At 45.9% G+C, this 8,737-nt stretch overlaps 1 pseudogene; it reads left to right on the top strand.

The window, feature by feature from the left end:
- The first annotated feature begins 2,060 nt into the window (after nucleotides 1-2,060).
- LOC112604490 lies at nucleotides 2,061-8,673 on the top strand (annotated as a pseudogene).
- Nucleotides 8,674-8,737: the final 64 nt, after the last annotated feature.

Genomic DNA, 8,737 nt, shown 5'->3' with positions numbered 1-8,737 from the left:
GTTGGAGGAAGAGCCCTCTGCATAACTGAAACTCAGACTTCTGAGGAAGGGCTCCAGCATCTGCACTGGCATCTCTGCTGTGGTCACTTTAAAGCTGGTTCTGCAGATATTGGGAAAACTGCAGGGTGGATTTGGAAACTGCTAAGGAAGGCAGGGCTCAGTGGCTCGCGCCTGTAATCCCAACACTCTGAGAGGCCAAAGTAGGAAGACCACTTGAGCCTAGGATTTTGAGACCTGCTTGAGCAGCATATTGAGGCCCTAGCTCTACAAAAAATTTAAAAATGAGTCCAGTGTGGTGGTGTGCACCTGTAGTCCCAGCTGCTTGGGAGGCTGAGGCAGGAGGATGGCTTGAGCGCAGGAGTTCAAGGTTGCAGTGAGCTGTCCTCACACCACTACACTCCAGCCTGGAGCAACAGAGTGAGACAGCTCCAGAGTGAGACCCCCATCCCTCCTACTACTACTACTACTAATAATAATAATAGTGCCAAGCTTGTGAAACCTGGTCCAAATGGAAAGTGATAGATACTCAACTCTATCCCTCAGTGGGTGTGAATAAGGACACTTCCAGCCTCATCCCTTGGCTACTCAAGGAACCAGCCTCGGGATGAAGCTGATGCTACTATGGGTAGCAGATGGGAGGGATGGAAAGAACCAGGGTCCATAATGGTGCTGCTGAGTCACAGACTCACTCTCCTCTGGGTGTCCAGTTGTGTAAGCCTTCTGTCTTTCTGTTGATTATAGCATTGTTTAACTAAGGCCTCTGCTACTTTGCAGCCAAGAGCATCTTGATAGATTAGAAAAGCAAAAAAGAGGATAAAAAAAGAAACCAGGAAAAGGGATGTGTGGTAGATTAAATAATCCTTCTTGGTTCTTTCCAAAAATCTCCTGTCCTAATTCCTGGAATCTGTGAGTATGTCTCCTTACAAAACAAAAGGGGATGTTGCAGATGTGATTAAGTAGTTTGATGAAAATATTATCCTGGATTATCTGGGTGGGCCTGATGTAATCACAAGGATTAGTTACAGAGGAAATGTGACAACAAAAACAGAGGATGAAATCATGTGTCTTAATGAAGAAGGAAGGCACCCTGTGAGCCAAGAAATGCAGGTGGCTTCTAGAAGGTGGAAAAGGCAAGAGAACAGATTTTCTTCTAGAGTTCTCAGAAATAATGCAGCTCTGACAACACCTTGATTTAGCCCATAAGACCCATTCAGACTTCTGACCTTCAAAACTATAAGACAATACATTTGTGTTGTTTTAAGGCACTAAGTTTGTGATTTTTTCAATTTATTTTATTTTATTTTATTTTTTGTAGAGACAGCATCTGGCTATATAGCCCAGGCTGGTCTCAAACTCCAGGCCTCAAGTCATCCTTCCTCCCTGGCCTCCCGAAGTGCTGGGATTATAGGTTCGAGCCACCGTGCTGGGCCTGTGGTAATTTATTATAGCAGCTACAGGAAACTAACATAGCATGGTAATTAGAAAACCCAAAAGAAGATGCCAAGAATAAGTACAAATGTAGCAATAATTAAATAGATATGAAAGAGTTGAATCCAATGACTACTAAACATGTAACATACAGATTAGATTTTTCTAAACTCCAGGTAGGTGCCCTTCATGAAAGGTATATCTAAAACAAAATGATGCAGGGAAACTATACACCTGTTGTCTCAGTTATCTATTGCAGTGTAGCAAACCACCCTCAAAACTTAATGACTTAGGGCCAGGCGAAGTGGCTCACGCCTATAATCCCAGCACTTTGGGAGGCCAAGGCAGCTGGATCATTTGAGGTCAGGCGTTTGAGACCAGCCTGGCCAACATGGTGACATCCTGTCTCTACTAAAAATACAAAATTAGCCGGGCATGGTGTCATGCGCCTGTAATCCCAGTTACTCGGGAGGCTGAGGCAGGAGAATCACTTGAACCCGGGAGGTGGAGGTTGCAGTGAGCCAAGATTGTGCCCACTGCACTTCAGCCTGGGTGACAGAGTGAGTCTGTCTCAAAAAACAAAACCTTAATGACTGAGGAAGGTGGCTTTAGTGGCCGCATGAACTGCCAGCATGAACCTGACTGCCGAGGAACAAGAGTGCAAAGCTAAGAAACTGAGGCATTTTGAAGCATTTGAAGACACTTGTCCTCCTTATCTGACCCCCAAAGACGATGAATTCTATCAGCAGTGGCAGATGAAATATCCTAAACTCGGCTGGGCACGGTGGCTCACGCCTGTAATCCCAGCACTTTGGGAGGCCGAAGCGGGTGGATCACCTGAGGTCAGGTGTTCGAGACCAGCTTGGCCAACATGGTGAAACCCCGTCTCTACTAAAAATGCAAAAATTAGCCAGGTGTAGTAGTAGGCACCTGTAATCCCAGCTACTTGGGAGGCTAAGGCAGGAGAATTGCTTGAACCTGGGAGGCGGAGGTTGCAGTGAGCCGAGATAGCACCACTGCACTCCAGCCGGGGCGATGGAGCAAGACTCCGTCTCAAAAAAAAAAGAAAAAGAAATATCCTAAACTAATTCTCCAAGAAGCCGGCAGTGTATCTGGAGAGCTCCATAAAGAGGCTCAAGAGGCCGGGCACGGTGGCTTACTCCTATAATCCCGGCACTTTGGGAGGCCAAGGCAGGCGGATCACAAGGTCAGGAGATCAAGACCATCCTGGCTAACACAGTGAAACCCCGTCTCTACTAAAAATATTTTTCAAAAAAGTAGCCGGGCGTGGTGGTGGCCGCCTGTAGTCCCAGCTACTCGGGAGGCTGAGGCGGGAGAATGGCATGAACCCGGGAGGCAGAGCTTGCAGTGAGCTGAGATCGCACCACTACACTGCAGCCTGGGTGACAGAGCGAGACTCCATCTCAAAAAAAAAAAAAAAAAGAGGCTTAAGAAGCTTTTCTCACCCTGCACAAGCATGGCTGCTTATTTTGGGACCTGGTTAGGATCCAAGGCAAAGATTTGCTCACTCCAGTATCTGCCATCCTCATTGGTAATCCAGGCTGCACCTACAAGTACCTGAACACTAGGTTCTTTATAGTACTATGGCCAGTGAAAGGGTCTAATATAAAATACACTGAGGGTCGGGTGCAGTAACTCATGCCCTGTAATCCCAGCACTTTGGGAAGCCGAGGTGGGCAGGTCACTTGAGGCCAGGAGTTCCAGACCAGCCTGGCCAACATGGTGAAACCCTGTCTCCACTAAAAAAAAAAAAACAAAAAAAAACAAAAATTAGAAATTAGCGTGATGGCATGCACCTGCAGTCCCAGCTACTCGGGAGGCTGATGCAGGAGGATCGCTTGAACCCAGGAGGCAGAGGCTGCAGTGAGCCAAGATCGTGCCACTGCACTCCAGCCTGGGCAACAAAGTGAGACTCTGTCTCAAAAAATAAAATAAAATACACCGAGGCTGAAATAGCTGCTGCTTGTCAGACCTCCCTCAGGGTCAATGACTACCTGCAGATAGAAATAATCTAGGCTTTGGAAGGACTTGCTGCCAAAGAGAAGGCTAATGAGGATGCTGTGCCAGTGTGTTTGGCTGCAGATTTCCCCAGTGGTGGCGTGGGGTCATCCTGTGATGGACAAGATGAAGTGGACATAAAGAGCAGAGCAGCATACGACGTAACTTTGCTGAATTGATGGATCCTCTGAAAATCCCACACCTGAAAGAGAAACCTTATTCTGGCATGCGGAAAATGGCAGTGAGCTGGCATCATGCTGAAAATCTGGTGGGCAGGTCCCGAAGAGGAAAGTGAGGACGATTCTCATCTTGAAGGCGGAGATCCTGACACTTGGCATGTTGGTGTTAAGATCTCATGGGATGTAGAGACACCTGGTTTGGCAACACCCCAAGGAGATTGCTACTTCATGCTTGGTAATCTTTGGAGAACCAAAATTATATTGCTGCTCTAGTGTCTACATTTAGATTATTGGGTATATATTTTGAATATGTCTTATGAACTAAACTTTTGGAGCATTTTATATTAATAGTGAAACTTCTTTATGAGAACATGTAACTAGGTTTTTCATTTTTGAGATACTGCTAAACTTTAAAAAGTTGCTTTTCTTTTTATTCTAAGTAGTTGTGGAGTTCCTCAAATATGCTACACAATTTTCAGAATTCTTCATGAAAGCTATTAAAGCATCCAAGTCAACTTATTAGTATAACTTGAAAAAATGCTTCCCGGTCTATATACGTTTTTAGTAATGAGAGAGTTTTGTCTAGTTTTGAATTTAGTTTCTTCTCAAGAACAGCTGACCTGACAACGGGGCCTGTCTCTCAACTTGTCATTTAGTTCTTTGAGAGTATCTCAGCTGTGGTTAGGCTAACTTAAGCTGTAGAGTTTGTGGGGCTTTGTTTTTTTCTTCTTGCTGTAAGTTTTTATTTTGTTTTTGGACTTTCTACTTGTTTTCCAATATGCAATGTGCAAATAGTATCCTTTTTTACTCAAAGTTTCTCGGGGTTTATTCTTTACTTAGCTCTAGTTTCTGATTCTTTCTTTTTTTTTTTTTTTGAGACGGAGTCTCGCTCTGTCGCCCAGGCTGGAGTGCAGTGGCCGGATCTCAGCTCACGGCAAGCTCCACCTCCCGGGTTCACGCCATTCTCCTGCCTCAGCCTCCCGAGTAGCTGGGACTACAGGCGCCTGCCACCTCGCTCGGCTAGTTTTTTGTATTTTTTAGTAGAGACGGGGTTTCACCGTGTTAGCCAGGATGGTCTCGATCTCCTGACCTCGTGATCCACCCGTCTCGGCCTCCCAAAGTGCTGGGATTACAGGCTTGAGCCACCGCGCCCGGCCTAGTTCCTGATTCTTTGGGGTTTACTTCACTCCTATCTACCTGGAGAAATCTACTCATATGTTAGTTCTGGAGCCCGGAAGAACCAGGGCTGATGCCCAGTGTTTATAGTAAGAGTTAATTCCCAATTTGGTATTTGTAGAGAGTCCACTGTGTTCCAGGTACTGTGTAAGGTTCCAGGGGAGATATCAGAGGTGGGTAAATATTGGTCCTTGCCTTTGGGGAATTCAGAGTACCAAATAGCTCTTTAGGCCATTCTCTCATTAAGCATTTTCCAAATTTTAGCTCACTGCACATCAGCTTCAAGGTTTTGGTCAAATCCACGTACTACTTGTATAATTATTTACATACTATTTCTGCCTAGATAAACTAACTTTTTTATGTTAGAAAAAACTGAATGGCTTAAAGTAACAAGTAAGACAGCTAGACACGTCTCTGCATGTCTCCCCTGGGGTCACTCATGCAGCTACAGTCATCTCAGATGGTCTTACACGGCTGGTGCAGGCTGTTGGTCAACCTTGCCCTCCACATGGTCTCTCATCCTCCAGGACACTAACCCAGGCTTCTGCACATGGTGGGAGCAGCGTTCCAGGTGATGAGATCAGCAGCTGGGAGACCTGGTGAGGACTAGACTCAGATGTCCCATAGCATTAGTTCTGCTGCCTTCTGTATTCACAAGTCACAATGCCCACCATGATTCAACATATGAGGAAGTGGAATTCACATCTTATTAGAACAGTGGCAAAGTCACATGGCAAGGGGTATGGATTCAGGAAGGGAAGGAGTTATTGTGTCATCTTTTTGGTCAACTTACCATATCTGGAAAATACTAACACCAAGTGGGTATAGGAATATTAGTATCAAAGTTGAAGTCAAGGTGAAAAGAAACTAAGAGGAAATATTTCTTAGAGGTAAAAGAAACACTACAACAAGAAGATAAAATACTCGTGAGCATGTTTTCATCTAATGACATACATTCAGAATATGTAAAGCAAAAGCTGTTAAAGAATAAGGAGAGGCTAGGCACAGTGGCTCGCAACTGTGATCCCAGCACTTTGTGATTACGGGGAGGATTCCTTGAGCCCAGGAGTCCGAGACCAGCCTGGGCAACACAGTGAAACCCCATCTCTACCAAAAAAAAAAAATACAAAAAGTAGCCAAGTGTGGTGATGTGAGCCTGTAGTCCCAGCTACAGTGAGGACAGGCAGGAGGATCACATGAGCCCAGAGAGGTTGAGGCTAAGATCGCACCACTGCACTCCAGCCTAGGCACACAGTAGACCCAGTCTCAAAAAAAAAAGGAGAAATTAACCCAAAAAAATCACAGCGTTACACTTTAACATATCTCTCTTGGAAACTAAAATATTAAGCACTTTTAAAAATAAAGATCAAGACTATTTGAGTAAATAAAGATCAGTAAATTTGAGTAAATAAAAAATAAAGATCAACACAATAGCTTGACCTAATATAAATATTCAGAACTACATTCTAAGCAGAATATACACATTCACAAAAATTGACCATAAGCTAAGCTGCAAAGGAAATCTTAACACATCTCCCCACCCAAAAATAATACAACACAGACCATCTTCTCTTACCACAATGCAATACAATTAGAAATGAAAAACAAAAGCCAGGCACGGTGGCTCACGCCTGTAACCCCAGCACTTTGTGGGAGGCCGAGGCGGGTGGATCACAAGGTCAGGAGATCGAGACCATCCTGGCTAACACAGTGAAACCCCGTCTCTACTAAAAATACAAAAATTAGCCAGGTGTGGTGGTGGGTACCTGTAGTCCCAGCTACTCAGGAGGTTGAGACAGGAGAATGGCCTGAACCTGGGAGGCGGAGCTTGCAGTGAGCCAAGTTCGCACCACTGCACTCCAGCCTGGACCACAGAGCGAGGCTCGGTCTGAAAAAAAAAAATAAATAAATGAAAAACAAAATAATAGCCAAACAAAAAACAAACCAGTCTAGAAACTTTTAAACAGACTTGTAAATAACTCAAGTTAAAGGGGTAGCAGCACCAGAACCTAGATTTCCAAATAACCAGTGCAGTTCATGATCTAGCCCTTTTGTTCATATAAAGCTATTTGTTTTAAAATAGTTGCTGAATTCTATGAAACGGTGAGAAAGTGGGAAAGACAGAAAGGCAGAAACAAAACAAGGTGGGCCAGGAAAGGGATTCACTGGAGCAACTAGTTCAGTGTATGGAAGAATTGAAGGGTCAGGTTGTTATTACTAGCCAGGTTCAGCAAAGCCTGGAAGGATCTGCTGGTCTCAGTGACCTGGGCAGGCAAACACCACCCAGGGGAGGCCAGGGCAAGACACCAGCAAGCAGGCCAGATCCTTTGAGCTTGGATCCCAGGGTAGATTCTATTTGCTTCTGATCCTTTAGTGCAGATGAGCTCCTGTGTGCAGAGGAGAGAGGTGGATCCTAGAGGCAGTTAAATTCCAGAAACTACAAGGGGTCCAACAGTCAGTATTCAGAAGGATTCCAGATGGTTCCAACTCAACAATGCCAGAATACTCACAACATGGCAACTGTCCGTTTTCTGAACATTGGAGTCCAATGGTGCCTGAGCCAGGAGGCCTGCCAATTCGGTAGACCGGCCATGGTATTTGCGCTACACAGCACAAATCAGAGGGCATATTTGATAGTGATAACATAGCAGTCATTTAGCTTGTGTAGAGGGTTACTCGGGATATTTCAGACCCCCAAAATTCTACTTGTGGCATTAATTATTCACATTATTTGATCACATCAGTTAAAATACAGAGTACCTATCATTCTTTCCTTTGCACTATGGTAACAGAACATCTGTTGGGCTGAAATCAGTTTTTCTCCTTTTTGTGTGAATTCGTTGATGCCTTCATCCACCCACTCACCCATCCCTCCATTTAACTAACACTCAAAGCAAACTTAACACATCTCAGATCCTCAGTGCTTCATGTGTCATTGTTTACGTCTCCTCTGATTACTTATAGGTGAGAAAAATAAAGAAGGTGGTGTGAGTTATTTGGGTGCAAAACGATATTCTAGAAGGAAGTGCTCAGCTAAAACTGTGCTAGATAAATAACTTTAAAAAAAGAGAGAGAGAAATGAAAGAAAAAACAAAAAAAAAAGAGCGGCAGAGAGGAAATGGGAAGGTCTCAGGGGGAAATTCGGCTTCCTATCTGTCTGGGTTTTTATTTTGAGTTGCACCAGAGGAGTCTTTATGTCTGGGATGCTGAGAAAGCCAGCCCACGCCAGGTGGGCTGCGAGGGCAGGATTTGGAAGCGTTTCGTTTCTTAAACTCTATAGTCTGGATTCTGGTGTCAGGGGCCTGAGCCCTTTTCCTCCTCCCCTATCTCCCAGCTCCCACTCTACTTCCTCCAATCTTCCTAAGAATTCTGAGTCCTGCAGAAAGGCAGGCTTCTCCCTCCTCCACACCTGCGCAGGTTTCTCTTTCCTCATACCTGCACGTCCACGCCCAGCGCCCCAGCCCCTCACACCCAGGATAACTGTTAAGAGTCTCTCATACAGGAACATCATTAACACCTCCAGATTCCCGAGGGCTAGGACACTGAGGCCAGTGTCCACATCTGCCAAATTCCTCCCATAGCTGCGTGTGAGGTGAGTATGTTCCTAAGACGCCTAAGGAATTCAGCACGGGGCTCGGGGTCCACTGCGACACTGAACGGAGGACAGCGGCCGCTCTGCTGGGCCTCGGGTGGGGAGGGGTCGCCGTCCTGCCCTGAGCCCGGACTCCGCAGCTCGGCGCCTGCACCGCTCCCCTCGCCGAGCCCGCGGCGGAGTCTGCCGGCCCCACGCAGCGGGTTTGGGGCTCACCCTGAATCGGGGCCTACGGGGACCACCGTGCGGCTTCCCGCTGGGTGCGCGCGGCAGCCCTGAGTGGCCGGGCAGTCATTCCCCTTTTCCAAATGGGAAAGCCAAATCTTGAGCCCAGAGCCAGCAC

This window comes from Theropithecus gelada, chromosome 13, assembly GCF_003255815.1.
Source record: "Theropithecus gelada isolate Dixy chromosome 13, Tgel_1.0, whole genome shotgun sequence".
Classification (NCBI taxonomy): domain Eukaryota; kingdom Metazoa; phylum Chordata; class Mammalia; order Primates; family Cercopithecidae; genus Theropithecus; species Theropithecus gelada.
This window is presented reverse-complemented; position numbering and strand designations above follow the sequence as displayed.